This window comes from Arachis stenosperma, chromosome 1 (genome assembly GCF_014773155.1).
Source record: "Arachis stenosperma cultivar V10309 chromosome 1, arast.V10309.gnm1.PFL2, whole genome shotgun sequence".
In the NCBI taxonomy this organism is placed as follows: domain Eukaryota; kingdom Viridiplantae; phylum Streptophyta; class Magnoliopsida; order Fabales; family Fabaceae; genus Arachis; species Arachis stenosperma.
In genome coordinates this window covers 82,674,146-82,684,347 of record NC_080377.1, presented here as the reverse complement: position 1 = coordinate 82,684,347, position 10,202 = coordinate 82,674,146, and positions in this window count along the sequence as shown.

Sequence of the window (10,202 nt, the reverse complement as noted above, 5' to 3'; positions counted from 1 at the left end):
CTCCGTTCTACCTTAGATTAAGTAGATATCTCTTGAATTCTTTAATCAGAATCTTCGTGGTATAAGCTAGAATTGATGGCGGCATTCAAGAGAATCCGGAAGGTCTAAACCTTGTCTGTGGTATTCTGAGTAGGATTCAATGATTGAATGACTGTGACGAGCTTCAAACTCCTGAAGGCGGGGCGTTAGTGACAGACGCAAAAGGATCACTGGATTCTATTCCGGCCTGATTGAGAACCGACAGATGGATAGCCGTGCCGTGACAGGGTGCGTTGAACATTTCCACTGAGAGGATGGGAGGTAGCCACTGACAACGGTGAAACCCTACATACAGCTTGCCATGGAATGAGCCTTGTGTGTTTGAAGAAGAAGATATTAGGAAAGCAGAGATTCAGAAGGCCGAGCATCTCCAAAGCCTCAACCTATTCTCCATTATTGCAAAACAAGTACTTATTTCATGTTCTTTTGCTTTTCACAATCAATCCTGATAATTTCGGATATCCTGACTAAGATTTACAAGATAACCATAGCTTGCTTCAAGCCGACAATCTCCGTGGGATCGACCCTTACTCACGTAAGGTATTACTTGGACGACCCAGTGCACTTGCTGGTTAGTTGTGCGGGGTTGCAAAAGTGTGATTGCAATTTCGTGCACCAATAGGATTGAATTGATTGTTGGAAATTGTTGAATTTGATCATGTATGATGGCGTTGTTGATTTTGACGAAGTATGATGTTGAACTTTGATGTTGTTGTTGGTTATTGAAATGGAGGTTGAAAATGATGATTTTGAGTGTAGATAATGAATTATAAAGCTTATTGATGTTGATAAATGTTGGAAATGGTGAAATGATGCTTTGAGTGTAATAATTGAGAATTTGAGGAAGGTAAGTGAGAATATTTGGATGAAATTCGTGAAATTGCACATTAATAAGTTATGAAAGGAATTGGAAGATATATGAACATCATTTAGGTCCATTGGAACTATTTTGGTTATATAATATTTGGTTTTGGATGTGAATTTTGAAAGTTTGAGAACCTAGCTAATTTTTGGTAAAAAAACTAGTTTTTGGTGAACTTTGACGGATCATAACTTGAGCCTCGAAGCTTGAAATTGGATTAACTTTGTTTAAAATTGAAGGTGGTTTTGAGATCTTTAAATTGGTATAAAATTTGATGAAAATAGATTTTTACAGAGAAAGTTATGAAAGTTTAAATTTAGGTGTTTAAAATTGATTTTCTGCAACTTTACAAAATTTTGAAAATATGGAGGGATATGTGTACGCGGGTTCCCCATACGCGAGCATGTGATTCTTTTTGGCACCTATGCGTGTGCGTCACCTTAAATGCGTACGCAGAATGTGCAAAACTTGAGTATGCTTACGCGACCACATGATCTGGTACGTGAACGATGCTTTCTATTCAGCAGTCATGCGTACGCGACTTCTTGTATGTGTACTGGGATGGGCAAAATTTCAAGTATGTGTACGCATGCATGGTCATGCGTACGCGTAGACCCTATTTTGCTGAAAAATGATTTTTCTTTCTTTTCAAGGATTTTCTAATTTTCTAAACTTCCTTCAATTGCTGTTTAAGAGTACCATCTAGTAATTAGGTTCTAATATTATTAAAGACGAGTTAGTGACTTATTTTAGTGAAATTCTACATGAATTCAGAAGACTGTGACTTAGGCTTGGTATGTCCGTTGGGTGGATTTGTCTTGTGAACTAATGGAGAGCCAGATTGATGATGAAATTGAGATATTAATGATGGATGATGAGGTTGATACTTGAAAATGAATGATTATGGTTAATGAGATGAGTATAAGGGGACTTGTGCTATAAGCAGTGATCTCTAAGATTGAGTATGCGATTGGATATGCATTGTTGTCCGTCGTAGGAGCTGTGGCATTCTCCTACCTACGTTCGTATGTGAGGGCTGTGGCAGTCTCCTGCTCAAGTGACATGCATTGCTTTGATAAGTCTCCATGCGCCTCGGACAAGGGCTGTGGTAGTCTCTCGCTTGTCGAGGTAGCGGTACCAGCGTAAGGTCTGTGGCAGTTTCTCACCTACGTTGAGATGTGAGGGTTGAAGCAGGGGTTTCCACTGACATTTCACGCTAATAGAGAAGGTGGTAGGGCACTCATCCCTCAGAATTCTTCCTCTTGAGTATGCATTTTCTCTCTGGTTGCGAGGTGGTAGGACACCATCCTACGGAATCATGCAGCATCCAAAGGAAGGTGGTAGGGCACTCTTCCTCGAAACGTTTCCCTATGAATGCAGAAGGTGGTAGGGTACTCATTCCTCGAAATTATTTCTCCTTAGTATGCGCAATAGAGATACTAATTCTGGTGTTGCCAACCGGATTTTGTGACGGGTTTGGCACTATAACCGACATGTGATATCACATTCAATAGGACAAGCATTCATCATATGCATCTTCTATATGCTTGCTTGCTATGATTACTTAAGTTATGCCTATTTGAATAACATGCCTAAATGCTAGTTGAATTACCTGCTATATATGTATATTACTTGTGTTTTACTTGCTTGCGTTATCTATGATTGTCTGGTGCTGAGGAGGTTAGGTAGGCAGTGGTGATGGGATCACATGGAGGGTAGGTTGGCGAAGGCTGTGGGATACAGAGGTGTGATTGGTATTAGTTAGAAATTTCCTAAGTACAGATAACCCTGTTTATGGTTTATGGTTTAAGTTATTTATTTTGTTAAGCTTGAATATCGGTATTGATGTGAAGTTCTAGGATTGCCTTTAGTGTCCCAGAACCTTACATCTTATATTTTGACCACTGTTACCATACTAAGAACCTCCAATTCTCATACTATATGTTGTTGTTATTTTTCAGATGTAGGTCGTAACCCACCTCGGTGAGTTGCGAGATGGTGACAAAGCGGAGGATCTTATGCTCTCTTATGTACTTTGATTATTTTGTTGTAGTACTTTCTCTCACCTTTTTATTTTAGACTTTCTGGCCTTAGAGGCTTGATTTGAGATAAGTTGCATAAACTATTTTAAACTTTCAAAGGTTTTGTGTTTCAGTTTGACTAGCCGGCCTAAATTTCGCAGGCTGTGACTAGTCATCTTTTTGGTACATCATACTTATATAATATATATATATATATATATATATAGTTAATTTAAATATTACCTTGTGTATCCTAGAGCTATCTAAAAGGTTTTATATGTATTATGTCTTGCTCTGTTCGTACCTACGCGTTTAGTTATCGTGTGTGAACGCTTCGTGTTTTGTAATTTCACTTTATGCGACTTTGAGCTTTTATTCCTTCATCGGACTTCTAGTTATATAAATTCTTGGATATATATTATATATTATAAGCTTTAGAACTGTCATGGCACTTTGCTATCCTTTACTTTACTGCTAGAGGTCAGGTTTAGGGTAACAGAATTTTACACAATATTTGATATAAGAGTGTTTATAACTATTTTTTTTGTTGCTCACATTATCTCCTAATTTGACAAGTAAATGACTAATTCATAGAGTTCCATTTAAAAGTTTGTTGTTGGCCAATGAATTATTGTATGTACAAAACGAGATTCAAACTCGACACTTGGTTAAACGTATGAGTGAACTAATCACTCGACCAACCTAATTTGTTTATAACTAAATTGTTTTTATTAAATATGTATATTTTTTTACCTGAAATTTATAAAAAATTTTAAAAATATACCTAAATTTTAATTTGTTTTAATTGTGTCCCTAATGAACTAATGTTTTAAATATGTGACCATTATATCCTTTTATCATTTTTTTAAATCAAAATATATTTTTTCCATTTTACCCTTATAGTATCTTCATCTATGTTTCTCATCATACTCATAACCTCATTTGCCCTCAATTTTTCTCATCATTAGACATCATACATCACAAGCCACCTCTACTTCCACTACCATCATCGTCCTCCTTCATCTTCTCTGCCTTTATTGCAACTGATGAGCGGATAATTTATACGCTTTTTGGCATTGTCTTTAGGTAGTTTTTAGTAAGTTTAAGCTACTTTTAGGGATGTTTTCCTTAGTTTTTATGTTAAATTCACATTTCTGGACTTTACTATGAGTTTGTGTGTTTTTCTGTGATTTCAGGTAAATTCTGACTGAAATTGAGGGATTGGAGCAAAACTCTGAAAAAGGCTGACAAAAGGACTGCTGATGCTGTTGGATTCTGACCTCCCTGCACTCGAAATGGATTTTCTGGAGCTACAGAACTCCAATTGGCGCGCTCTCAACGGCGTTGGAAAGTAGACATCCAGGGCTTTCCAGCAATATATAATAGTCTATACTTTATCCGAAGAATGACGACGTAACTTGGCGTTGAACGCCAAGTACATGCTGCTGTCTGGAGTTAAACGCCAGAAAAACGTCATGATCCGGAGTTGAACGACCAAAACACGTCATAACTCAAAATTCAACTCCAAGAGAAGCCTCAGCTCGTGGATAGATCAAGCTCAGCCCAAGCACACACCAAGTGGGCCCCGGAAGTGGATTTATGCATCAATTACTTACTCATGTAAACCCTAGTAGCTAGTCTAGTATATATAGGACATTTATCTATTGTATTAGACATCTTTTGACCACTTTAATCTCTTTATTCATTCGGTCACTTGATCATGGAGAGGGCTGGCCATTCGGCCATGCCTGAACCTCTTTCACTTATGTATTTTCAACGGTGGAGTTTCTGCACACCATAGATTAAGGGTGTGGAGCTCTGCTGTACCTCAAGTATTAATGAAGTTCTATTTTCTTTTATTCAAATCTCTCTTATTCTTATTCCAAGATATTCATTCGTACCCAAGAACATGATGAATGTGATGAGTTAGATAACCCTCATTGTCATTCTCACTTATGAACGTGCGTGATTGACAACCACTTCCGTTCTACATGCAACCGAGCTTGAATGTGTATCTCTTAGATTCCCCAACAGAATCTTCGTGGTATAAGCTAGATAGATGGCGGCGTTTATGAGGATCCGGAAAGTCCAACCTTGTCTGTGGTGTTTTGAGTAGGATCCTGGGAATCCGGAAAGTCTAACCTTGTCTGTGGTATTCCGAGTAGGATTCCGGTAATGAATGACTGTGACGTGCTTCAAACTTGCAACCTGCTGGGCGTTAGTGACAGACGCAAAAGAATCAAGGGATTCTATTCCAGTAGGAGCGGGAACCAACCAGTGATTAGCCGTACTGTGACAGAGTGCGTGAGCATTAGTTTTCACTGCGAGGATGGGATGTAGCCATCAACCATGGGTGATGCCTCCAGACTGATTAGCTGTGCGAGTGACAGCCGCATAGGATATTTTCCCGAGAGGATTGAAAGTAGCCACAGCTGATGGTGAACCCCTATACAAAGCTTGCCATGGAAAGGAGTAAGAAGGATTGAGTAGAAGCAGTAGGAGAGCAGGCGTCCGTGAGCTCTACAGCATCTCCATATGCTTATCTGAAATTTCTACCAATGAATCTGCATAAGTATTCTATCCCTTTTATTATTTCTATTTTATTATTTGAATCTAATCAAGTATCATGTTTAATCCGCCTGACTGAGATCTACAAGGTGACCATAGCTTGCTTCATACCAACAATCTCTGTGGATTCGACCCTTACTCACGTAAGGTTTATTACTTGGACGACCCAGTACACTTGTTGGTTAGTTGAACGGAGTTGTGAATACAGCTGCTGCCCCTTAGAAGCCTTCATCTCAAAATAATTAGAACAGTGATCACAATTTCGTCCACCAAGTTTTTGGCGCCGTTGCCGGGGATTGTTCGAGTATGGACAACTGACGGTTCATCTTGTTGCTCAGATTAGGTAATTTTCTTTTCAAAAATATTTTTCAAAATTTTTTCTTTTCTTTTTCGTTTTTTTTTTCAAAATATTTTCGAAAAAAAAAATTTAATAAAAATACAAAAAAATCAGAAAATCATAAAAACCAAAAATATTTTGTGTTTCTTGTTTGAGTCTTGAGTAAATTTTTAAGTTTGGTGTCAATTGCATGCTTTAAAAATTTTTGCATTTTTTTTCGAAAACCCCATGCATTCATAGTGTTCTTCATGATCTTCAAGTTGTTCTTGATAAGTCCTCTTGTTTGATCTTGATGTTTTCTTGTTTTTTGTTGTTTGTTGTTTTTCATGTGCATTTTTGCATTCATATTTTCCATGCATTAAAGATTTCTAAGTTTGGTGTCTTGCATGTTTTCTTTGCATCAAAAATTTTTCAAAATTATGTTCTTGATGTTCATCATGATCTTCAAAGTGTTCTTGGTGTTCATCTTGACATTCATAGCATTCTTGCATGCATCTTGTGTCTTGATCCAAAATTTTCATGTTTTGGGTCATTTTTGTGTTTTTCTTTAAAAATTTAAAAATCAAAAATATCTTTTCCTTATTTCCCTCCAAAATTTCGAAATTTTGGGATTGACTTGGTCAAAAATTTTCAAAATTAGTTGTTTCTTACAAGTCAAGTCAAAATTTCAATTTTAAAAATCTTATTTTTTTCAAAATCTTTTTCAAAAATCATATCTTTTTCATTTTTTTTATTATTTTCGAAAATTTCAAAAATATTTTCAAAAATCTTTTTCTTAGCTTTTATATCTAATTTTCGAAAATTAGCTAACAATTAATGTGATTGGTTCAAAAATTTGAAGTTTGTTACTTTCTTGTTAAGAAAGGTTCAATCTTTAAAGTTCTAGAATCTTATCTTGTAGTTTCTTGTTAGCTAAGTAATTTTAAAAAAATTAAATCTTTTTCAAAATATCTTTTTTTTTTCTTAAAAATCTTTTTATCTTTTTATCTTATCTTTTTCAAAAACTTTATCTTTTTCAAAATTTGATTTCAAAATATCTTATCTAACTTCTTATCTTTTTAAATTTTGATTTCAAATTTTTTTCAATCAACTAACTAACTTTTTGTTTGTTTCTTATCTTTTTCAAAACCACCTAACTACCTCTCTCTCTTCTATTTTCGAAAATATCTCTCTCTTTTTCAAAAATTCTTTTTAATTAACTAATTGTTTCAAATTTTAATTTCAAATTACATTTATCTCTAATTTTCGAAAATCACTAACTCTTTTTCAAAATTATTTTCGAATTCTCCCTCCTCTTTTCTTCTTCTATTTAATTATTTAATTACTAACACTTCTCTCCACTTTTCTTCATCTAAAATCCGAACCCTCTTCTTCATTCCTCTACTCCCTTCTTTTTCTACTAACATAAAGGAATCTCTATACTGTGACATAGAGGATTCCTCTTTCTTTTCTTGTTTTCTTCTCTTTCATATGAGCAGGAACAAGGAAAAGGGCACTCTTGTTGAAATAGATCCAGAACCTGAAAGGACTCTGAAGAGAAAATTAAGAGAAGCTAAATTACAACAATCCAGAAGAGACCTTCTAGAAATTTTCGAACAAGAGAAGGACATGGCAGCCGAAAATAATAATGATAATGCAAGGAGAATGCTTGGTGACTTCACTAAACCAACGTCCAGATTTGATGGAAGAAGCATCTCCATTCCTGCCATTGGAGCCAATAACTTTGAGCTTAAGCCTCAACTAGTTGCTTTAATGCAACAAAACTGCAAGTTTTATGGACTTCCATCTGAAGATCCTTATCAGTTTTTAACTGAGTTCTTGCAGATCTGTGAGACTGTAAAGACGAATGGAGTTGATCCTGAAGTCTACAGACTCATGCTTTTCCCTTTTGCTGTAAGAGACAGAGCTAGAATATGGTTAGATTCACAACCCAAGGATAGCCTGGACTCATGGGATAAGCTGGTCACTGCCTTCTTGGATAAATTCTTTCCTCCTCAAAAGCTGAGCAAGCAGAAAGTGGATGTTCAAACCTTCAAACAAAAAGATGGTGAATCCCTCTATGAAGCTTGGGAAAGATACAAGCAGCTGACCAAGAGATGTCCATCTGACATGTTCTCAGAATGGACCATATTAGATATATTCTATTATGGCCTCTCTGAATTTTCGAAAATGTCATTGGATCATTCTGCAGGTGGATCTATTCACCTGAAGAAAATGCCTGAAGAGGCTCAAGAACTCATTGACATGGTTGCAAACAACCAGTTCATGTATACCTCTGAGAGGAATTCCGTGAATAATGGGATACCTCAGAAGAAATGAGTTCTTGAAATTGATGCTCAGAATGCCATATTGGCTCAGAACAAAGTGTTGACTCAACAGGTCAACATGATCTCTCAAAATCTGAATGGATTGCAACATGCATCCAACAGTACTAGAGAGGCAGCTTCTGAAGAAGCTTATGATCCTGAGAACCCTGCCATGGCAGAGGTTAATTACATGGGTGAACCTTATGGAAACACCTATAACTCATCATGGAGAAATCATCCAAATTTCTCCTGGAAGGATCAACAAAAGCCTCAACAAGGCTTTAACAATGGTGGACGCAATAGGCTGAGCAATAGTAAGCCATATCCATCATCTTCTCGGCAACAGACAGAGAACTCTGAACAAAATAATTCTAATTTAGGCAATATAGTCTCTGATCTGTCAAAGGCCACTTTCAGTTTCATGAATGAAACCAGATCCTCCATTAGAAATCTGGAGGCACAAGTGGGCCAGCTGAGTAAAAAAGTTATTGAAACCCCTCCCAGTATTCTCCCAAGCAACACAGAAGAGAATCCAAAAGGAAAATGCAAGGCCATTGATTTAATCAAAGTGGCCGAATGCACAAGGGAGGAGGAGGACGAAAATCCTAGTGAGGGAGACCTCCTGGGACGTTCCTCAAGCAAGAAGGAGTTTCCTATTAAGGATCCTAAGGAATCTGAGGCTCATCTAGAGACCATAGAGATTCCTTTAAATTTCCTTTTGCCCTTCATGAGCTCTGAAGAATATTCATCCTCTGAAGAGAATAAAGATGTGACTGGAGAGCAAGTTGCTCAATACTTAGGAGCTATCATGAAGCTGAATGCCAAGCTGTTTGGTAATGAGACTTGGGAAAGTGAACCTCCCTTGCTCATTAGTGAACTAGACACTTGGATTCAGAGAACTCTACCTCAAAAGAAACAAGATCCTGGCAAGTTCTTAATACCTTGCACCATTGGCACCATGAGCTTTGAAAAAGCTCTGTGTGATCTTGGGTTAGGGATAAATCTAATGCCACTCTCTGTAATGGAGAAGCTGGGGATCATTGAGGTACAACCTGCCTTGTTCTCATTACAATTGGCAGATAAGTCCATAAGACAAGCCTATGGAACAGTGGAGGACGTGCTAGTAAAGGTTGAAGGCCTTTACATCCCTACTGATTTCATAATCCTAGACACTAGGAAGGAAGATGATGAATGCATCATCCTAGGAAGACCTTTCCTAGCCACAGCAGGAGCTGTGATAGATGTCAACAGAGGTGAGTTAGTCCTTCAATTAAATGGAGACTACCTTGTGTTTAAGGCACATGGCCATCCCTCTGTGACAAAAGAGAGTAAGCATGAAGAGCTTCTCTCAGTTCAGAGTCAAGAAGAGCCCACACAGTCAAACTCTAAGTTTGGTGTTGTGAGGCCACAACCAAACTCTAAGTTTGGTGTTCAAACTCCATATCCAAACTCCAAGTTTGGTGTTAGGACTACACACTAAATTGACCTGATCACCATGTGGCTCCATGAGAGCCACTGTCAAGCTATTGACATTAAAGAAGCGCTTGTTGGGAGGCAACCCAATTTTATTTATCTAATTTTATTCTATTTTGTTTCTTTGTTATTTTTGTGTTTTATTAGGTACATGATCATGAGGAGTCACGAAAAAATCAAAAAAATTAAAAACAGAGTCAAAAACAGAAGAAAAAAATTTTTCACCCTGGAGGTAGCGCAGACTGGCGTTCAACGCCAGTAAGGTGCATCTGGCCGGCGTTCAACGCCAGAACAGAGCACCATTCTGGCGCTGAACACCCAAAACAAGCAACAACCTGGCGTTAAACGCCAGGATGGTGCACAGAGAGGACAAACTGGCGCTGAACGCCAGGAACAAGCATGAAACTGGCGTTCAACGCCAGAAACATGCATTACATGGGCGTTGAACGCCCAGAACATGCACCAATGGGCGTTTGAACGCCAGAATGATGCATGAAGGCAATTTACATGCCTATATGGTGAAGGAATGGTATTTGTTTTCACCTCAGGATCTGTGGACTCCACAGGATCCTCACCTCAGGATCTGTGGACCCCAC